The sequence below is a fragment of the Schistocerca serialis genome, chromosome 10, assembly GCF_023864345.2.
Source record: "Schistocerca serialis cubense isolate TAMUIC-IGC-003099 chromosome 10, iqSchSeri2.2, whole genome shotgun sequence".
Taxonomy (NCBI): domain Eukaryota; kingdom Metazoa; phylum Arthropoda; class Insecta; order Orthoptera; family Acrididae; genus Schistocerca; species Schistocerca serialis.
Window position 1 is genome coordinate 164,157,737 of NC_064647.1, and position 24,292 is coordinate 164,182,028.

At 42.4% G+C, this 24,292-nt stretch overlaps 2 protein-coding genes across 2 annotated transcripts in view; both read right to left on the minus strand.

Moving 5' to 3' along the window:
* Window positions 1-18,165, minus strand: part of LOC126425076 (uncharacterized) — a 47,758-nt gene extending 29,593 nt beyond the window's left edge. Inside the window, exons 1-2 of the transcript XR_007576260.1 lie at window positions 18,016-18,165; window positions 17,558-17,935 (exon numbers count right to left, since the gene is read on the minus strand). The gene's annotated coding sequence lies outside the window, so the exon portion shown is untranslated. The remainder of the gene's footprint in view (window positions 1-17,557; window positions 17,936-18,015) is intronic.
* Window positions 1-24,292, minus strand: part of LOC126425077 (gamma-interferon-inducible lysosomal thiol reductase-like) — a 362,141-nt gene that overhangs the window by 269,459 nt on the left and 68,390 nt on the right. The gene's annotated exons all lie outside the window — the stretch shown is intronic.

Genomic DNA, 24,292 nt, shown 5'->3' on the forward strand with positions numbered 1-24,292 from the left:
TTATCAGTGGTGACAGACAAGCAGCACTGTGTGAAATAACCATAGAAGACAGTGTGGGACATACAACAAATGTATCTATTTGGACAGTGTGGGGAAATTTGGTATTAATGGGCTATGGCAGCAGATGACCGATGCCAGTTCCTTTACTAACAGCATGACATGACCTGCGGCACTTCTTCTGGGCTTGTGGCCATGTTGGTTCAATCCTAAATGACTGGCAAACTGTGGCCTAGTCAGATGGGTCCCATTTCAGATGGTAAGAGATGATGGTAGGGGTTTGAGTGTGGTGCAGAGCGCATGAAACCATGGACCCAGATTATCAACAAGGCACTCTGCAAGCTGGTGGTGGCTCCATAATGATACGGGCTGTGTTTACAAGAAATGGGCTGGGTGCTCTCGTCCAAGTGAACCAATCATTGACTGGAAACAGTTATGTTCGGCTACTTGGAGACCATTTGTGGCCATTCAGTGATGGAATTTTTATGGATGACACTGCACCACATCACCAGGCCACAACTGTGTGCAATTGGTTTGAAGAACATTCTGGACAACTCAAGCAAATGAGTTGACCACCCATGATCCCCGACATGAATCCCATCAAACATTTATGTTACATAGTTGTGACAATAAATAGTTTGGACAAGAAGAGAATAGAAGCTGTAAAAATGTGGTGCTACAGAAGAATGCTGAAGATTAGATGGGTAGATCACATAACTAATGAGGTGGTATTGAATACAATTGGGGAGAAGAGGAAATTGTGGCACAACTTGACAAGAAGAAGGGACCGGTTGGTAGGACATGTTCTGAGGCATCAAGGGATCACAAATTTAGCATTGGGGGGCAATGTGGAGGGTAAAAATCGTAGAGGGAGACCAAGAGATGAATACACTAAGCAGATTCAGAATGATGTAGGCTGCAGTAAGTACTGGGAGATGAAGAAGCTTGCACAGGATAGAGTAGCACGGAGAGCTGCATCAAACCAGTCTCAGGACTGAAGACCACAACAACAACAACAACAACAACAACAACAACAATTGAGAGGTTAGTTTATGTACAAAGTCCAGCAACGGCAACACTTGTGCAATCATGGATGGCCATGGAGACACAATAGCTCTGTATTTCTGCAGGGGACATCCAACGGCTTGTTGAGTCCATGCCACATCGAGTTGCTGCATTATGCCGGGCAAAAGGAGGTCCGACAGGATATTAAGAGGTATCTCATGACTGTTATCACCTCAGCATACAATGACAGTAGAAAATTTGTCAGGACATTTTAAATTGTAAAATGGTAGATTTTCTTGCAGACTGTGTAAATAGAACTGATTGACTAACAGCATTATTACTGTTGTCTGTGCTGATGAAAATGTTATGTTGTAAGTATATATGATCACTTTTGAATGTTTATGGCATGTCATAGAAATTTAGTTGTTCAATATTGTAATGTATTTGCTGGCTGTGCAAAAATGATTAAAAAGACCAATGAAGAGTACAGCAAAATACACAACACGAAAAGGTATATCTCCTAGAACTATTGCTTGGCACGTTCATTCTGAAGATAATTACCATTTCTTTTCTTACATCTTTAGGCTCTTCCCTTTACAGTGCACTCCAATTGTTTAGCTTCTCCTTCTACTTTTAGGTCTCCTTTTACCATCTCCCCTTTTCATCTTTTTCGTTTCTATTCCCCCACCACTTATCATGTAACTGTGCCCCCATAAAAGTCACCCAGACGTGAAGCCTGGCTGCCATAACCTGGCTATACTATCTTATCAGTTGGACAAAATACAGCAGCAGCTCTGAGACCATGCACTGTTGAAAGTACCAGTTTTAAGATTCTTTGAAGTGTTCTACTTGGTCTTTGAAATATGAGGGAAGACCATTTAACTTGGAATCAACGTGGCTGGTTCATCCATCTTTCTTTTTCGTATATTTTGAAAGCAGTTTGTCTCTGCCACATTGTTGTTGGTCTTTCTTGTGTTATCCATGTTTAAAAATATTTTGGAGCATAAGAGCAGATTTGCAGAATCTTAGAAATTGTGAAAAAGTGTAAACATGATGGTGTCGATGATTGAGGCTGAGAGAAAATGAGTGCAGTTTTAAATAAGAATGTATTTTAGCATCTGTTCAAGTTTTATATCCAAATATTTGATCGAGCAAATGCCCGCAACTGAGGAACATATTAATAAAATAAAAAAATCTGGTTCAGCTGCCAGTAATTGGATGATCAGTTTTGAAGCCTGAAGGAAGATTTTCATGTGCCATAATAAAATTATTTGATCGCAACTGACAATGGAGCTTTAGAGTTAGAAACCGGTCGTGCAATAAAAACGAAGTTACTGGCAACTCTTGTGGATTTTTTTATTGTATTAAAGTTTTACATGTTTTAACCACATCTGTCTAATTATTTTAGTGAGTAACCCCTTTGTTGAGTGCCTATAAACCAAGTACACACACAGACGTGTGTGCATTAGGGCACGCGCGCGCGCGCGCGCGCGCACACACACACACACACACACACACACACACACACACACACACACACACACACCTTCCACCAAACATTGAAATGTATTATACAGTTATGAATATTTTTTACAGATCAACACAGTTTAGTGTATCAATACACAAAATCCAGGCCAACAGATAAGATATTGGGTTCAAGCAGTCAGTCAAGCAAGGAGTTTTAATCTGTAAAGAAATTCAAAATAAACTTGAAAACACACTGACATCATCTGATGTGGTTTCTTAACAATGGAGAACACAAACATAATAACAGATTCTCACACTGAAGAAGGAACCAACACACTAAGTGGACATGACTCAGTTTGGATTAACATGTAAGTGACCCAAACCAACATCACATGACACTGCATGCCACAACACAGCCACAAACAATATAACAGGCAGTAACAATCATAAAACAAGAAAAGCGCTGGCACAAACAGTGAAACGACACACTAATACTCTAGTAATAAGGTAACCTTGCTTGGGAGGAAAAGGCTAGAAGAACATTTATTCCGAGGCTCCATCTCCCCAATGACACATTGTGTATTGTTTATAGTACACCGTACACAAGCAGCAATGTATTATTTGTCTCATTATGTGTAGGCAGAAGTATACTCTCTTCTTTATGCAAAGATACAATCAGTTGTTACTTATAGAATATTTTCTGTATAAACCATGTATAAAACTGAAAATGTAACGTATGGTTTAAGAAATACTGCACTCAATTAGCAATGAACTGCATTCTCTTTCTCCTAATAAATTTATTCTTCACGTAAATTTATTCTTCACGCAAAGCTAAAATTTATGTATTCCGTTTATCAAATGCTCAGTCAGTATATAATTTGTATAACACCAGGTGTGTATGTATCTGATGTATCTCGCAGAAAATAGCACAACTACCAACAACTAGACAAACAAACAACTACTGAACATCACACAGTGACTAAGATGCATAATTCCAAGTAATAAATCAATACACACAAGAAAAGCAAACCTACATAAGCACACATTATTTGAGATGAGAACAGCTCGAGGTTCTACTGAGACCTTCTCATATGAAGTAGGTGGAACTAGACTGCTATCAACCAACGCGCTACTTAGACCATATTACACAACCAAAGGTAGCATATCACTTTATTCTACATATTGCAACTTATTTTTACCACACTTATTGCATCACGCTTGAAACCTGGTTTATGAAGGAAGGCAGGATTCGGTTACGATTGTGGATGGGGCCATAATCAGTTACTATTGCTTGCCTTTTTCAGTTGCACACATTTATTTTTAAAACAGTAATTCCAAACTCAACAATAAATAAAAAATACCACATGTTATTAACGAAGCAATAAACAACTGTGTAAATAATAGTGGTTTAATTGTGTTACACTTTAGCAAATCACTATAAAATACAGGTACAGATAATGTTTAAAAAGCAGGCCACTGTGATCACAGCTGGTCTTACTCACCTAGAATGGCAATAAATTAAGAATGTTTAAGATCTCGCTGCAATTACAACTTACAGGTATTGATATATTAAAAGGTAATTGTCCATAAACACTGCATTAGCATTAGACATCACATGCCAGGAATGGCAGTAAATAACATTTTAAGGCTTGCTGCTAAAACACAAATACAAATTAGAATTTTAATGCAAATGACCAAAATCACAGCTGAAGGCCTTACACGACAAGAATGGCAATAAATTAAGATAGTTTAAGAACTCGCTGCAATTACAACTTCCGGGTATTGAAATATTAAAAGGTAAGTGGCCACAAACACAGCAGAAGATATCAGATAAAGGAATGGCAGTAAATAACGTTTTAAGGCTTATTGCTAAAACACCAGTACAAATTAGAATTTTAAGGCAAATGACCACAATCACAGCTGAAAGCCTTAAACGCCAGGATCGGCAATAATATTTAAAAAAAAATTTGAAACCTTCTGTAAAATAGCAAATACAATAGCAAAAGTTAATTAAATAAAATAAAAAAAAACCACAAGCAACTAATCCAGATGGTGCTCCAACAACCACATCTGAGAAGGTCCGGCAACAAACACTTTCGCGGACTATGAGATAGGCTGTCCAAGAGTTGCATCACTTCAAATGATGGTAACTCAGACTAGTCGCAGTCCAACGAATGACTAATGATAACTTGCTGAAGCTACCTGATGTCCGACGAACCAAATACAATGATGGAACAATACGCTAAAGCCGGAACTGGCGGTCTGCTCTACACCCCCAGAATACAGTGTTTAGAGTGCCTGGAACGAGAAAGGAACCGCTACCAGATTTCTGTCCGATTCCACAGACCCAAAAATCTGGACAAACAAGTCACAGTACAGAACACCAGACAAACTAACAGTAACTAAAGCCACACTCGATTTGCGTGCGAGGAAAAACCGAAATGTAACCAACCAGAATCAGCAACCACACATCATCGCACAAACAATCGCAAAGCGAGCCAAAGCCAAGTACCAAATGAGCGACATCAAATTCATTAGGCACACAAACGCACGCAGAACTCACTGTGACAACACTGACGATGGTTGGCAGAATGAAACAAATCTCTTCACTGCTTTATTAATTCACAGCTGAGTAACCTCACCGTCAAATTACTGAGCCAAGTGCTTTTAACACAGTAGGGTCTAAGCGGTACGCATATCCACAGAACTGCACATGATGGCGCAATGGTAACCTGTCACAACATCACAAACGTACTATGGGGCACACACAGGTGGCTGGCTCTGTTCTATTTGGATTAAAATGCTCTCATCTTAAGGCTTGCTGGATCTGGTTTACGACGAAGCCGTGAACCCTCGTGACCACAGCCCTTCCATCCGGCAGTCCATGCGTGCCGCCAGCGGTCCCGGCGTGTTCCCGCACTGCGCGGACCTGGCTCCTCCTGAGTCCCCAACTAAACTGCCCACTCACATGACCTGGAAGAACCACGACTTGCGAAACGAGAAGAAGACAAACAACCACAACCATGCCAACTAAAGGATACGGTGTGGCCTCCAACAGAGGACGGAAACCTACAAACGGCACCAGCGCGAGCCGCAGCACAGCTCAACACTTCTTTTGATACATTATATAAATTATATTCTCCTCAACTAGGCAGAAACAAATTATATAGAACCTCATTAACAATCGAAAACCATTAAATTCTCTGTAACTCAGAGAAATTTTTATATATTGTGTTATTTATAGTATTTAAAATAGCGTTAAAAACTGCATATCAATAAGATTGTAACAATAAGAAGTCTTTTCTATTGGGTTTAGTAGCATCTGACCCACCTTACATTTCAAGGTGGTGGGTTACTCCATACTGTTAATGAAATAAATAATAAATAACTGCCCTTGAACCACTACTCACAATATCCTAGAGTGTAAGCTGACCTAGTGTCTGGGAGCTGCCTAACGTCGACTGACAGTTTGCTTTGGCTGTGGTTCCCAGGAGCAGCCTGACGAGGATCCGGGTGCTCATCCTGCAGCTGCCAGTGGTGCAGTGGCTCATCGACCTGGTGCTCTTCGTCCTCCTGGCTGAGGACCAGGTGGGTCTCCTGGCACATTCCCTTAAGCATGATTGCCATGTGCTGTGTCTAAAAAGATAACCACTCTCGCTTATAGCCGTCACCTTCGTCTGCCATTTGGCATCTGCTGATGGTCATAGGTCTCCTCCAACATCCTCCATTAATCACGTCTTCACACATATACATGGGTAACCATAAAGTTTCAGTTACCACCTTGGCAAACCAAACTACATACTGAATTATTCAAAAGAGGGAAGAATCGCATAACAGTTCAGAAATTACTCTGAAATGAAGCATTGTTACAGGAGTCACTTTGTTCACTGAACAATTAATGTGGATACTTTTTTAATTAGAAAAACTTCAAGTGTTATAAGTGCATCCTAATGCTGTACCAATTTTCACTACAAGAACGGTATATCTGAAAATAAATGTTATGTTGTAAATATTTTATTCTATATTTGCGATTTAAGATGTATCATCTTTGCCGGCCGGAGTGGCCGTGCAGTTCTAGGCGCTACAGTCTGTAACCGAGCGACCGCTACTTTCGCAGGTTCGAATCCAGCCTCAGGCATGGATGTGTATGATGTCCTTAGGTTAGTTAGGTTTAATTAGTTCTAAATTCTAGGCGACTGATGACCTCAGAAGTTAAGTCGCATGGTGCTCACAGCCATTTGAACCATTTGTATCATCTTTGTATTATTATGTGGTTAGCCATAGACATCAGTTACTATAATCAGACAGTGGATATGTTCACTTTGTGAGCATACCTCCTCCCCTGGTGTACTTTGAGAAGTTTCTGAGTAATCTATTGAAGTATCTAAACAGGGTCTGTAACTACTTTAAGTGCGAATGAAAGACATCAGTAGATGACAATGAAACAAGCAAATATTTATCTGAGTATATGAACACATTATAACTGAGTCCTTAGATCCATGCTGGTTACATTCACGTGAGGACAAACACATTATGACAATTGTCCCACGTGGCTACTGTTCTTGTGAAGGTAGGCTTCAGTGTGTCTCTTCATCGATGCCAAAAGTTCCACACTTGTTCCGAATGCCCTGACAACAATCCCCGTGTTCCCACAGTTCATCAGCACTATCAACGGGCTGTAGTACACTATTTTCTTTTTATTTTTTTATTTTTTGTCATCAGTCTACTGACTGGTTTCATGCGGCCTGCCACGAATTCCTTTCCTGTGCTAACCTCTTCATCTCAGAGTAGCACTTGCAACCTACGTCCTCAATTATTTGCTTGACGTATTCCAATCTCTGTCTTCCTCTACAGTTTTTGCCCTCAACAGCTCCCTCTAGTACCATGGAAGTCATTCCCTCATGTCTTAGCAGGTGTCCTATCATCCTGTCCCTTCTCCTTATCAGTGTTTTCCACATATTACTTTCCTCTCCGATTCTGTTTAGAACCTCCTCATTCCTTACCTTATCAGTCCACCTAATTTTCAACATTCGTCTATAGCACCAAATCTCAAATGCTTCGATTCTCTTCTGTTCCGGTTTTCCCACAGTCCATGTTTCACTATCATACAATGCTGTACTCAAGACGTACATCCTCAGAAATTTCTTCCTCAAATTAAGGCCGGTATTTGATATTAGTAGACTTCTCTTGGCCAGAAATGCCTTTTTTGTCATAGCGAGTCTGCTTTTGATGTCCTCCTTCCTCCGTCCGTCATTGGTTATTTTACTGCCTAGGCAGCAGGATTCCTTAACTTCATTGGCTTCGTGACCATCAATCCTGATGTTAAGTTTCTCGCTTTTCACATTTCTACTACTTCTCATTACCTTCATCTTTCTCCGATTTACTCTCAAACCATACTGTGTACTCATTAGACTGTTCATTCCGTTCAGCAGATCATTTAATTCTTCTTCACTTTCACTCAGGATAGCAATGTCATCAGCGAATCGTATCATTGATATCCTTTCACCTTGTATTTTAATTCCACTCCTGAACCTTTCTTTTATTTCCATCATTGCTTCCTCGATGTACAGATTGAAGAGTAGGGGCGAAAGGCTACAGCCTTGTCTTACACCCTTCTTAATACGAGCACTTCGTTCTTGATCGTCCACTCTTATTATTCCCTCTTGGTTGTTGTACATATTGTATATGACCCGTCTCTCCCTATAGCTTACCCCTACTTTTTTCAGAATCTCGAACAGCTTGTACAATTTTATATTGTCAAACGCTTTTTCCAGGTCAACAAATCCTATGAAAGTGTCTTGATTTTTCTTTAGCCTTGCTTCCATTATTAGCCGTAGCGTCAGAATTGCCTCTCTCGTCCCTTTACTTTTCCTAAAGCCAAACTGATCGTCACCTAGCGCATTCTCAATTTTCTTTTCCATTCTTCTGTATATTATTCTTGTAAGCAGCTTCGATGCATGAGCTGTTAAGCTGATTGTGCTATAATTCTCGCACTTGTCAGCTCTTGCCGTCTTCAGAATTGTGTGGATGATGCTTTTCCGAAAGTCAGATGGTATATCGCCAGACTCGTATATTCTACACACCAACGTGAATAGTCGTTTTGTTGCCACTTCCCCCAATGATTTTAGAAATTTTGGTGGAATGTTATCTATCCCTTGTGCCTTATTTGACCGTAAGTCCTCCAAAGCTCTTTTAAATTCCGATTCTAATACTGGCTCTTCTAAATCGACTCCTGTTTCTTCTTCTATCACATCAGACAAATCTTTACCCTGATAGAGGCTTTCAATGTATTCTTTCCACCTATCTGCTCTCTCCTCTGCATCTAACAGTGGAATTCCCGTTGCACTCTTAATGTTACCACCGTTGCTTTTAATGTCACCAAAGGTTGTTTTGAGTTTCCTGTATGCTGAGTGTGTCCTTCCGACAATCATATCTTTTTCGATGTCTTCACATTTTTCCTGCAGCCATTTAGTCTTAGCTTCCCTGCACTTCCTATTTATTTCATTCCTCAGCGACTTGTATTTCTGTATTCCTGATTTTCCCGGAACATGTTTGTACTTCCTCCTTTCATCAAACAACTGAAGTATTTCTTCTGTTACCCACGGTTTCTTCGCAGCTACCTTCTTTGTACCTATGTTTTCCTTCTCAACTTCTGTGATGGCCGTTTTTAGAGATGTCCATTCCTCTACAACTGTACTGCCTACTGCGCTATTCCTTATTGCTGTATCTATAGCGTTAGAGAACTTCAAACGTATCTCGTCATTCCTTAGTACTTCCGTATCCCACTTCTTTGCGTATTGATTCTTCCTGACTAATGTCTTGAACTTCAGCCTACTCTTCATCACTACTACATTGTGATCTGAGTCTATATCTGCTCCTGGGTACGCCTTAAAATCCAGTATCTGATTTTGGAATCTCTGTCTGACCATGATGTAATCTAATTGAAATCTTCCCGTATCTCCCGGCCTTTTCCAAGTATACCTCCTCCTCTTGTGATTCTTGAACAGGGTATTCGCTATTACTAGCTGAAACTTGTGACAGAACTCAATTAGTCTTTCTCCTCTTTCATTCCAAGCCCATATTCTCCTGTAACCTTTTCTTCTACTCCTTCCCCTACAACTGCATTTCAGTCGCCCATGATTATTAGACTTTCGTCCCCCTTTACATACTGCATTACCCTTTCAATATCCTCATACACTTTCTCTATCTGTTCATCTTCATCTTGCGACATCGGCGTGTATACCTGAACTATCGTTGTCGGTGTTGGTCTGCTGTCGATTCTGATTAGAACAACCCGGTCACTGAACTGTTCACAGTAACACACTCTCTGCCCTACCTTCCTATTCATAACGAATCCTACACCTGTTATACCATTTTCTGCTGCTGTTGATATTACCCGATACTCATCTGACCAGAAATCCTTGTCTTCCTTCCACTTCACTTCACTGGCCCCTACTATATCTAGATTGAGCCTTTGCATTTCCCTTTTCAGATTTTCTAGTTTCCCTACCATGATCAAGCTTCTGACATTCCGCACTCCGACTCGTAGAACGTTATCCTTTCGTTGATTATTCAATCTTTTTCTCATGGTGACCTCCCCCTTGGCAGTCCCCTCCCGGAGATCCGAATGGGAGACTATTCCGGAATCTTTTGCCAGTGGAGAGATCATCATGACACTTCTTCAAATACAGGCCACATGTCCTGTGGATACACGTTACGTGTACACTATAGCTTTTCAATATTCCCACACAAAAATCTGGTGGGTGCAAGTCAGGGGTCCTCAGAGGACATGTTATTGGTGATCCTCCACCAATACACTTATTGTCGAAGATTCAGAATGCAGGTTGCCAAACAGCCACGTGAAAGTGCGCTGATTCACCATCATGCATGTACACCCTACACACATTTTCACTGTAAAGAATATCATCCAGACATAATTAACAGTATGGTAACACTGGCATGACTGCACTTGTGTAAATGTTGTGTCAAGGAAACCATTGATTCCTGGACCTATCTTTATTAGGAGTATTTGCTTGTTTTGTTGTCTTCTGCTAACGCCTTTCACTTCTACCTATAATAGTAAAATCAGTCTGTAGTTGTATGTAGAGGTTATTTATTGTTTCATGTGATGGTGACATGCTAAAAAACTGGGAACAGTTATTTGTATGACTTGAAACTCAAAAAATTTTATAAACATTGCACTGGCTTGTGTTGACAAAATGCAATCATGCATCACTGAAAATAAATGATGTCCTGAAACTGTGTGAGTTTACTAAGATTACATAAATTACTTTTAAACTTCTCAAATGGTTATATAGTGTACTTGATGATGTGCTAATGCAGATGGTGCTAATAGTGTAATCGATGATAGGAACTTTTGGGTTAATTGATTTATCTTCCCTGGAATACTGTAGTATCTGTAAATTCTACTCTAGGTTAAGAAGACCAATTCAGAAAAATTCGCTTTCTTGCACTATTCTGTGTGTGTGTCAGAAATAATCTGAACCACATTTCCACAGGCGGTGTACCAGGCAGTTTACCAGTGGGTACAGGTGGTGCCCATGGTTTCACTGATGGGGGCGCTGTGGGGTGCCAACATGTTTCTGTCATTGCTCGGGGATGCCCTCGCCGAGCACCGCGTGAGGTCCAAGTTGGTCGCCATGCAGGTGGTGGTAGCCCTGAATGCGATGCTCAAGGCCGTCTCCCGGCCAGTAGCAGCGGCGCTGGCCTGCTACCCACCCCTCACCCCGGCACTCTACTGCCACAGTAAGCACACACCGAGCAACTCTGCTACATTTCCTAACCTCTTCACATTTTACATCTACACCTACATGCTCCCCGAGCCACAATAACCTGTGTACTGGGGGATACCCTGTACCAGCACCAGTCGTTTCCTCTTCTACCTCGATCGCAAACAAAGCGAGCGAAAACAGACTGTGTATATGCTTCTGTACGAGCCCCAGTTTTTCTTCTGCCTTGTGCGAAACATATGTTGGTGATAGTAGAATTGTTCAATTCAGCTTCAAATGCCAGTTATCTAAATTTTCTCATTAGTGTTCCTCTAAAAGAATATTGTCTTTCCTCCATGGATTCCCATTTGAGTTTCCAAGGCATTTCTGTGAAATTTGTGTGTTGTTTGAACCTGCTAGTAACAAATCTGACTTTGATTTGCTTCACCGATGGCCTTGCCGCAGCGGTAACACCGGTTCCCTCCAGATCCCCAAACATAAGCGCTGTTGGGCTGGGCTAGCACTTGGATGGGTGACCATCCAGTCTGCTGAGCGCTGTTGGCAAGCGGGGTGAGCTCAGCCCTTGTGAGGCAAACTGAGGAGCTGCTTGATCAGGACGTAGTGCCTCCAGTCTCAAAAACCGACATACGGCCGGGAGAGTGGTCTGCTGACCAAATTCCCGATACTCGCATCTAGTGACGCCTGTGGGCTGAGGATGACAAGGCGGCCAGTCGGTACTTTGGGCCTCCATGGCTAATTCGGGACGAGTACGTGTACGTGGAATACTTGCCCCCATCTGGTCTGTACGGTATTTTCTCGCTGTCGTCAGTGGATGTAGGTTTTATTGCAGAATGACATCCTCCCAAGTTTGGCAGTATTTTACGGACTGCCGTAGCAGTTGAGTATAATGCCTCATTTAAAAAATTAAAAACGGCAGGGACATAGCAAACTTGCGATATCAAATAATTATAAAACATCCACGACGTCTCTTGTAAGAGTCGGTAAATTTGATTGGTATACACACAGCTTTATTGACATGCTGTAAACTTGCGATAATATCTGAACACTTAATATGAAGTTGAAAAATTGACACTATCTACACTGGTGTGCAAAATTAAAGCAACAAACCGCTATTTCCCCTTCCTGTGTCTAATTCACGATACAATCATACAAACTGTCAGCAGATGTTCGTATGATCGTGTTTTGCACGGAAGATGGCATTCCAGTTCGATGGACTACCACAACAATGATGTCAGGGCACCTATCAAACAGGGTAGTGTTTGCCGGGTAGTCCCACATCCACAGTCGCTGTGTGCACAGTCACAGACGGTGCAGTATAGTACAGAGAAGATACCTATCAGACTGTCTGTGGTGGAGGGCCTTAGGAAGAACGGAAGCAGGACAGCCGCAAACTGATATGGACCAGTGGCTTAATGTGAATCATTCCGTTGTTTCTGGGGTATAGTGACCGTTTATAGAGACCGAAACACCGAAGACCAGGGCAGGGCCGAACATTTGTGACGTCGAAGAAAGAGGACCGTTATTTTGCTGTAAGGGTGCGATGGTACTGCCTTTGAACTGCAGGGCAACTGGCATCTGAGCCCGCAGCATCCACTGGACGTGTTTTTTCGAGGTAAGCGGTGTACAGAAGGCTTCAGAAGAGTGGCCTTTACTGTTGGAGACCCGCTGTATGTCTTCACAGAAGGGAAGGTCCAGAGTAGAGTCGTTAGCTTTCCGACTGGACGGTCGAACAGTGGGCCAATGTTATTTTCACAGATGAGTCTCGATTTGGTGTGGTAAATAATTTTCGACGCATTCGCATCTGGAGGGAACGTGGATTCCGAAATCCGATCCAAACATTGCGGGAAAATATCGATGTAGAAGTGGATCCTTAATAGTGTGGGCAGCGGTTATGTTGACCGCTCGAACTCCTCTTCATGAAATTATGCGGGTGAATCAGCAAGATTTAACTTCCGTCAGATATTGCGATGAGATCTTGGGACTTCACGTGAAGTTGTCCCGAGGTGCTGTGGGTCCAGACCTCTTACTGATGGACGATAATGCTTGACCCCGTATGAGATGGGTGGCTTTTTCTTGGAGACGCAAGATATTGCACTCATGTTGTGGTCTGCTTGCTCTCCCGATTTGAATTCTGTAGAGGGTGTCTGGGATGCACTAGGCAGACGGGCTGCATCACGTTACCGTCCACCAACCACTCTCCAAGAATGCGAGCAGCTCTGCGGCAAGAATGGGCGTTATTGCCTCAAAATGAGACTGATGACGTCATTCACAGCATGCTGTGTCGGTGTCATTCCTGTATTGCTCCCAGAGGTGGTCACAGCCTTACTGAACACATTACCCAGTCGTCAGAAACTGTGTGCAAATCCGTTAAGTAGCAGCACTCCGTCTTCAGGCGACAAATGGCCCATCAGGACCATCCGACCGACGTGTCATCCTCATTTGAGAATTCGGATAGGAGGGGCGTGTGGTCAGCACACAGCTCTCCCGGTCGTTATGATGGTTTTCTTTGACCGGAGCCGCTACTATTCGGTCAAGTAGCTCCTCAATTGGCATCACGAGGCTGAGTGCACCCCGAAAAATGGCAACAGAGCATGGCGGATGGATGGTCACCCATCCACGTTCCGGCCACGCCCGACAGCGCTTAACTTCGGTGATCTTACAGGAACCGGTGTATCCACTGCGGCACGGCCGTTGCCGCAAATCCGTTAAGTGGAATAATAATATTTTTTGTCCATCGTTATGTATGTTGCAGTTGTTTACGTTCTGTATTCTTTACGTTGTTTCTACTTTAACATCAACTGTGCAAACTGTTTTGTGCCAAAATAAACACAACCTTGCAAAATAGCCTAAAAGTCGTCAGCTGGTGACCTTTAGCTGTCGCCGTTGTCCCGCCCGCTTACTTTGCCTTCTCAATCTTTGCTGGAGACTCTGAGACCGATTTCTGATTTCTGCCACAGCATCAGCCCCATCATCGACCAATGTCTCCTAATCCTTCACCTTTATTAGAAATTTTCAATCGCTGTTCAGTCTACTTTTATTGCTGGAAATAATAGCAATAAAAAGACTGATTATTTCAGAAACTGGTTTATTTTATCGGTTTTAAGAGCCAATATAAACTGGAGAAGAAAACGGTATAACTGAAAACCGGTTTCAGCTATAACCGCCATTCCTAGCGTTACACTTCAGCAGTGTGACGGAGCGAGTAACAACCAACCGGTCCATGCGCAAGTTAGAATTTGTACTTTCAGAAGATCGTAAGTGCGTACTGCCAGAATTATGGCCCAAATATTCGCGAGGGGATCGATTGCCGGGTGCGGTGTCTTGTACGTATAACTTTTCTTACTTAAAGTGTGATATCACCATGGTGACGTTGCCTCGTGAGATTCAGTTTACACCATGAGCCTCTTCCTCTCGGTGGCGCAAGTGTTACAAGCGTGGTCACAGCTGACTTCACTGCAGCCCCGGATCTACGATATTTCCGAACCGGGGCTAATACTTGAAGGTCCCCCTCCGCCCCCCTCGAGCGTTTGAGCAAGAGTTCAAAAATTCTAAAAAATCGATTTTTCAAAATTATGTTCACTTTATAGCGCAAGAGTTTGACATATAAAAGATATTTGTTCGAGGAAATGTAAGACATGATAGTTAAAGAGCAGTGCCAAGACTCTTCACGCAGCATTCTATACCTCACAACACTGTATTTCGGACTGTGGAATTCAAACGTGTATATTTTGTAATAGAAGCCATCAAACCGATATTCAGGACAGTGGAAATTAAAATGTCCTGTGGTGCCTTTCCTACTCCAAGTCGGTCGGTCTGACATCCTACCCCCTCCCCCTCTCCCTTTAAAAAAACTCACAATGAATACTGGGAGGGCTTATTAATTACTGGTAAAGTAAGAACTCTTCAGAAAATTTGCACTCTTAATTGCTTATTGGCTAATAACTTTCTCTATTGTGTCACATGAAATTAAATATAAGAAACATAAAACCAGTAAATACAAGAGACAAGCAAGACAGTTCACATTAAAATGAAATTTGTGGGAAGGTCTTATCGGACCGAACTTCTGGGCTCATCGGTTCCTGAACTCACACACTACTGAATCTAACTTAAACTAACTTACGCTGAGGACAACACACACACCCATGCCCGAGGGACGACTCGAACCTCCGATGGGGTGAGCCCCGCGGACTGTGACAACACGCCTCAGACCGCGCGGCTACCCCGCGCGGCACAGTTCACATTTCTTCAGTCCTTATGTCCCATCATTTGTTTGTCTAATCTTGCTACAGCCTTACACGGCGTGTTTTCCTTTCTGCGAAAGAATCTATTACCTTATCAAAGGTCGTCAAACGTTTCACTACGCGGAAAATCGAAATGTCGTTGTCTAATACTAAAACACCTGTTAATACGAATAGTACCCCAGACTGGTGTAGTTTCTGGATTTGCTTACGTCTGTTTTCTCACTGTCTACTGGATAAAACAAAATGGACTTTCTAATATGACAGCAGTTGTAACACACGCAAAATAAGGGACACTGTTTTGGTACAAATTGTAATTTTTATGAACGTCATTTACGTACATAACATGACAGAACATAATTAATGAAGTACCATACCAATTGTCTATTAGGCCTACTACAACCAAAAAGTTTCATGTCAGCAAATTCTTTGACATTTCATTCATATGCTGAAATTTTCATATAAATTTGGAATCGTCATATTCTTCCGTATACACTGAAGAGCCAAAGAAACTGGTATATCTGCCTAATATCGTTTAGGGCCCCCGCGATCACGCAGAAGTGCCTGAACGTGACGTGGCATGGACTCGACTAATGTCTGAAGTAGTGCTGGATGGAACTGACACCATGAATCCTGGAGGGCTATCCATAAATCCGTAAGAGTACGAGGGGGAGCGATTTCTTCTGAACAGGCATCCCAGATATGCTCAATAACGATAATGACTGGGGAGTTTGATGACCAGTGGAAGTGTTTAAACTCAGAAGAGTGTTCCTGGAGCCACTCTGTAGCAATTCTAGATGTGTTGGGTGTCGCATTGTCCTGCTGGAATTGCCCAAGTCGGCCGGAATGCACAATGGGCACGAATGGATGCACGTGATCAGACAGGATGTTTACGTATGTGTCAGAAGTCAGAGTCGTATCTAGACATATCGGAGGTCCCATATCACTCCAATTACACACGACCCACACCAGTACAGAGCCTCCACCAGCTTCAACAGTCCCCTCCCATCATCCAGGATCCATGGATTCGTGATGTTGTCTCCATACCTGTACACATCCATCCGCTCGATACAATTTGAGACGAGACTCTTTCGAGAAGGCAACATGTTTCCAGTCATCAACAGTCCAATGTCGGCACTGACTGGCCCAGGGGTGCCAGTAAGCTTTGTGTCCTGCAGTCATCAACGGTACACGAATGTGCCTTCGGCTCCGAAAGCCCATATCGATGATGTTTTGTTGAATGGTTCGCACGATGACACTTGTTGATAGCCAAGCACTGAAATCTGCAGAGGACCCGCACTCGATTATGACTTGTCAGCGCAATCGAGCAACACAGAAGGTATCATCCTTCTCAAAGAGAAAAAATATCATGCATATCGTAGCATTGTGATCTGCTTTGTCAAAACACATTTATATCCATGTCATAAAGACTCATTACCTATCGATCCTAAAAAATAGTGTACTTAATTGAATTCTTTACTCCATAAATAACTAATAAAATTTGGAAATCATTTGTCGTTCAGAGTGGCTGAGCGGTTCTAGGCCCTACAGTCTGGAACCGCGCGACCGCTACGGTCGCAGGTTCGAATCCTGCCTCGGGCATGGATGTGTGTGATGTCCTTAGGTTAGTTAGGTTTAAGTAGTTCTAAGTTCTAGGGGACTGATGACCTCACATGTTAAGTCTCATATTTCTCAGAGCCATTTGAACCATTTTTGGAAATGATTTACATGTATACTGTGTCAATCACTCAACAAAGATTTCACAACAAAAAATTCTGGACTTGAGATGACGTCATGAATTACTACCTGCTTTGACTTTCCCACTCGCACGTGACACAAAGTATATCGGACTGTAATGGACATCCCCATAAGATTAATTCTTAAAGGTTTCGAGGGCAATACTAACGATTACCCGAATAATGGCACAGTGTCCAAATTTCGTTTTCTTGAACACACCGAGAATATGTAATCTTTCTTACCTGTTGTTTCTGTGAATCGTTTATTTCGACTCTGGTAGTCTGAATCTATAGGTTTAGCTAATAATTATAATACTGCTGATCATTTGATCAACCACATAAACAATCAGCAAATAGTATTCACCTGTTCGGGTTTATTCGGCTCAGCTTGTACAGCTCCGGCCCCTTCTGTCTGCTGGAAAGTTTTTTATTTCTAGATGCGACGGGGATTCCCCTGGCAGAGAAATCATGTAGACCATGCACGCATTCGAAAATAAACTTACGATTCGCGCAGAAATCAACTTAGAATATGCAATTTTGTCATATGATGACATGATGGAGACCGTGGCTGTTGTTTGAAGACAAATGTTGATGGTGTTAGGTCAGCAACCAGCCACAAATTTACTTTCAGTTCCTTTATTCAAAGGCTACCGTTACCGATTTCGAATCGTTGTGATTCATCCTCAGACGGTTTACATGCTTTCTTTATGACATGTGGTGTGTTTTCTATAGATTAATTGTCCTAAAATATAAATAATACATAATTATAAACACGCCACATACAGATGGTTGCGTTACAGATTTTCGTTGCATGTGACTTACGTGAAACGTCGATTTCGAGTGATTGTTTTCATAAAATTCGTCCAGCAGATGTAAATGCATTCCCACTGCATTCTTATTGTTGCACACATAAATTGTTCTCACTGAACACTTAAGATTTGCCACTGAGATGATTTCTACCACGCACCACATGTTTTGATACATACAAAGAGCTTACAAACATATGAGTATCACAGATGCTATGATAAATCGTAACATTTGACAATGATGTCCTATGTTAGGAAAGGATCATACATTCATTTACACAACTGTAATGCCTTTACACTAGTACAGAGACATAGATTTTTTTGATGTTGCTAAAATAATTATAAAGTTATATATATATATATATATATATATATATATATATATATATATATATATACAGGGTTATTACAAATGATTGAAGCGATTTCACAGCTCTACAATTACTTTATTATTTGAGATATTTTCACAATGCTTTGCACACACATACAAAAACTCAAAAAGTTTTTTTAGGCATTCACAAATGTTCGATATGTGCCCCTTTAGTGATTCGGCAGACATCAAGCCGATAATCAAGTTCCTCCCACACTTGGCGCAGCATGTCCCCATCAATGAGTTCGAAAGCATCGTTGATGCGAGCTCGCAGTTCTGGCACGTTTCTTGGTAGAGGAGGTTTAAACACTGAATCTTTCACATAACCCCACAGAAAGAAATCGCATGGGGTTAAGTCGGGAGAGCGTGGAGGCCATGACATGAATTGCTGATCATGATCTCCACCACGACCGATCCATCAGTTTTCCAATCTCCTGTTTAAGAAATGCCGAACATCATGATGGAAGTGCGGTGGAGCATCATCCTGTTGAAAGATGAAGTCGGCGCTGTCGGTCTCCAGTTGTGGTATGAGCCAATTTTCCAGCATGTCCAGATACACGTGTCCTGTAACGTTTCTTTCGCAGAAGAAAAAGGGGCCTTAAAGAGGCTTCCAGAAACTTTAAACGGCGCATACCATCGCCGAATGGAGTTAGCAGTTGGTGGATCTTTATTGAACTTCGTCCTGAAGTGTCGTTGCACTGTTATGACTGACTGATGTGAGTGCATTTCAAGCACGACATACGCTTTCTCGGCTCCTGTCGCCATTTTGTCTCACTGCGCTCTCGAGCGCTCTGGCGGCAGAAACCTGAAGTGCGGCTTCAGCCGAACAAAACTTTATGAGTTCTTCTACGTATCTGTACTGTGTCGTGACCATATGTCAATGAATGGAGCTACAGTGAATTTATGAAATCGCTTCAATCATTTGTAATAGCCCTGTATATATATATAAACTGTATAGGTAAAATAGTATATTATTTAATTATATTTAGCATCATGAGAATTATAGTAACATATAAATTTGCTACTTGATCTGCAGATAGGTGTACTAATATTATTTGCTTTGGAGGCTGGAAAGTAAGTTTTGGAAATTTTTCATGAAAGGGGTGTTAGCTAACTCTGTTTGTTCGTTAAGGATATAGTCTGGGGTGCTGTTTTTGTGTGTGTGTATTTCTAATTCTTCTAATATATTCATAGTGGCTCCTTTTTCTGCTAGATGCAAAATTTTTAAGTTGTCCTCAATGTTTCTCACTGAATGGTTTTCTTCAGCAATATGGGCTGCAACTGCTGATTTGTTCAAGTTACCAAGTCTGGGAGCATCAATATGTTCTTTGTATCCAATTTCAAAACTTCTGCCTGTCTGTCCAATGTAGAATTTTGGGCATGTATCACATTTGAGTTTGTATATTTCTGATTTACAGTAGGGACTCTTGGAGGTATTTACATCATGGATTACTTTTTGTTGTAATTTATTATTTGTGGAAAAACTGATTGTGATATTTTTCTTGTTTTTAAATAAGTTTGCTATTTGGTATGAAAGTGGGCCTATCTATAGGAGAGTAGCATATTTAATATTGGCTTCAGTGGCACACTGATTTGGAATGTGTTCAAAAATTTCAAGAACCAAGTGGGATGCGTGTCAAAATGATGAATATGTTTTTTTTTTTTTTTTTTCAATTCTATGAATGTGGCGCCACCTTAAATTGCCTCCCCTCCCCCCCCCCCCCCCAACCCCCAGATTCGAGCTTGTGCGACTTGTTCTCTGATACTATGGTTGGCGCGGAATTAGCAATGCAAGAGGAAATTGTAGCCTACTTCTTTTACTGACCAACGACTCCGAGCGTTAACGCCGTTGTTGCTGCGGTGGTGCGGCGCGTGCTGTACAGACAGTATGCGATGCCTCGTGGCCATATGTTGAGGCCTCGCCGCGCCGGTTGTCAGAGTCACGGGATCGCTGTGCCAGGGTGTGCCAGCAATTAGGCAGCGCCACGAACTCAACTCAGGACCAACGGTGTGTGGGGCGAAGAACGCCCACAGGGGCAGCTACGTCTATGAGCTTTCTGTATGACGCTGCCGTGTCTTTCATTCCAGTGATTCGACTTATCTTAACGTGCTGTATATTGAGGTGACAAAAAGTCAGGGAATAGCGATACGCACATACACAGTTGGCGGTATTATCGCGAATGCAATGTATTAAAGGGCAGTGCATAGGCGGAGCCGTCATTTGTACTCAGGTGTATCACGTCAAAAAGTTTCCGACGTAATTATTGCCGCAAGATGGGAATCAACAGATGTATAGCATGTTCATGACTGTTCTGAAGGCATTGCAAAGTCAGACTAACACGGCCACCATCATAGTGGCTGCCCGTAATTGTGGCTCTATATTAAAGATATCACAACACTTTATGTAGCTTGTCCCAGTAATAGCAGACACATAGTATGTTGCAGTTTACTGACATCCATCTGTGCAGGTGCCTAAGGTCGGTGATTAACTTGACAGTTCAGATGCAGGTGGTCCCCATGACAGAAGCTGTGTAGTGTGGACAGTCCAGGAAGGACTTAGCAGGTGCCAGTTACACTACCCACCTATTGGACACGTTGACTCTGTTGAGTAAGCATCCCCACACTTGGCACAGATAGTCCCCAGGTTCAGACACCCCTGCAGAGGACAGTGGTTCTACTATGCAGGCATCAGCGCACTCAACTTACCTTGCTGTGTCATAGTTGGCACCTAGAAAGGCCTATAGCTCCATACCAAAGTTATCACCATGCTAGACTTGCCTCTTTAAACATAGGTAGTGCTTGTGGCTGCTCTCCTCCAAAGACATGGAAATGCCAGCTGCTTTTGGTCCGCACAATAAAAACCGCTCAGTAGAGATACTGATTCTGCTGCAAAGCTATCACCGTAATGGACACAGCTGGCTACTACCGTGACAAGCACCCACTTGGCAATTTTGGTTGCTTTTCAAAAGTTTCACCAGTCCGGACTCAGCTGCACTCCGTCACTGCAGGTGGCCAGGCAGAATAGTGGCTCTACTCTAAAGACGTCACCACACTTGGCGATCATTGGGGATGAGTGAATGTGATGGCGTCGCTGTATTACATTGATATGATCCCCCCTCCTTCGCCGCTCCCTCCCCCCCCCCCCCTATTCCTCTGAAGGGAGTAGCTAGTACCTTGCCAGGATGCTGGTAATACCATAACACAATCTATCCTGACGCACGACACAGATCGTTCCTGTGACAGCAGTTACTGCACAGTGGCTACCTAGTCGTGATGAGACATCCACTCCACATCGTGACACCAAACAAATGTCTTGATAAGGAAGTTACTGAAATCATATCCTGAGAGCCACTTCAACACACATTTTCAGGACGAAGAAGTGCCAAGCTGTGTGTTTGTGCTGGACTTAAGATATGGAAATACTGGAACTATCATCGTGAAAAATGTATACGTGACTGTGTTTCCAGTATACATACATACTCGTAAGCTACAATACTGCTCCAAATTTAATTTATTATCGTATTTGTCTTCTGTAGTAAAGATGTGGAAAATAACACATAGTTGTCTGCAAACCTCTACTTTTCTATATTTTTAATGTCTAAACTTATTTTTCAGCTTTTCACGTCTGTGTAAGCAAGACGAAGCTTCATAAACCATTTCGAGGATTGCAAGACAATCCCAAACGGAGATAAAGCCCCCACAACTACCTAGTCACCACCACATTGCTATATTTTGGTGTAATAGTGAACCGTTCCTAATTTAATTGGAAGTTGGTAACAGAACAATTTTTGGTTCGCTCGGAATTTCATGTAGGAGTATATAAAAGAATTTGACTGACTTGGTTTTGAACAATAGTACTAGCCTGAAACACACACACACAGACACACACACACACACACACACACACAACAAAAATCGAGACTACTCGCGCTACTAAAGCGCTTTTTTGTCTTTGCATATCAGTGGCGCGACTGGTTTCTTGAGCTTGAACTCTATCCTTACGTGAAGACCAGTTCAATCAGCATCAATCTTCTGAGCGGTAGTACACAGACAGGTTGATACAGACGTGTCATCACTTACTGCTGTTCTTGTTCAATCCCTCTCATACAGGAGCTCCAATACAAGCGACAAGAGAATTGTATTCAGATTTACCTGCTCTGTTGGCCATTCGAACTGCAACTCTATAAACGAACGGAAATAATGAAATTTTTGTTATTGTGCCTACACCGTAAGCTACGAAGAATACACACATATTATAATAATGGATGCATATATGTACAAATGTATATAATTTCCACATCTTCACTGAAAATACATGACCATTTTTAACTAACTTGGTACATATATTAGTTACTATCTGGAAAGAACTGCTGTAGGGGTAAAAACCACCTGCCAATGAAAGAGGTGGGAATGGGATGAAAAGACAGTGTAGCCCACTATGCGCAAATACCCACATTTTATTCATCCAGTATTTGAGAATGAGAATACGTAGTGACTTGCGACAAGCTTTACACATAATATCAAGACTTCACGATATTTCTCTGACAACCCCCACAAATGATGAATGGATTAAAGGTTTCTCGCTTGATACATTTTCGCTGTTCATGAATCAGAACTGCGGAATGAAGCGTAACATTCCATTTTTATTACTTGTTTGATACCAACACTATTCAGAACACGTTTCGCAGACAGTAGCTACACTACGTGATCAAAAGTATCCGGACAGTCCCAAAAACATACGTTTTTCAGAGTAGGTGCATTGTGCTGCCACCTGCTGCCAGGTACTCCATATCATCGACCTCAGTAGTCATCAGACATCGTAAGAGAGCACAATGGGGCGCTCCGCGGAACTCACGGACTTTGAACGTGGTCAGGTGATTGGGTGCCACTTGTGTCATACGTCTGTACGCGAGGTTTCCACATTCCTAAACATCCCTAGGTCCACTGTTTCCGATGTGACAGTGAAGTGGAAACGTGAAGGGATAGGTACAGCACAAAAACCTACAGGCCGTCCTCGTTTGTTAACTGATAGAGACATCTATCCAGACCATCACACACGAATTCCAAATTGCATCAGGATCCACTGCAAGTACGATGACAGTTAGGGGGGAGGTGAGAAAACTTTCATGTTCGAGCTCATAAGCCACACATCACGCCGGTAAATGTCAAAAGTCGCCTCGCTTGGTGTAAGGAGCATAAACATTGGACGATTGAACAGTGGAAAAACGATGTGTGCCATGACGAATCACGGCACACAATGTGGCGATCCGATGGCATGGTGTGGGTATGGTGAATGCCCGGTGAACGTCATCTGCCAGCGTGTGTAGTTCCAACAGTAAAATTCTGAGGCGGTGGTGTTATGGTGTGCTCGTGTTTTTCATGGAGGGGGCTTGGCACTATCACAGCACAGGCCTCCACTGATGTTTTAAGCACCTTCTTGCTTCCCACTGTTGATGAACAATTCGGGGATGGCGCTTGCATCTTTGAACGCGATCGAGCACCTGTTCATAATGCACGGCCTGTGGCGGAGTGGTGTAAGATGGAAAGATGGTTCAAATGGCTCTGAGCACTATGGGACTCAACATCTATGGTCATCAGGCATTCGGGAGGACGACGGTTCAATCCCGTCTCCGGCCATCCTGATTTAGGTTTTCCGTGATTTCCCTAAATCGCTTCAGGCAAATGCCGGGATGGTTCCTTTGAAAGGGCACGGCCGATTTCCTTCCCCATCCTTCCCTTACCCGAGCTTGCGCTCCGTCTCTAATGACCTCGTTGTCGACGGGACGTTAAACACTAATCTCCTCCTCCTCCTCTATGGTCATCAGTCCCCTAGAACTTAGAACTACTTAAACCTAACTAACCTAAGGCCATCACACAACACCCAGTCATCACGAGGCAGAGAAAATCCCTAACCCCGCCGGGA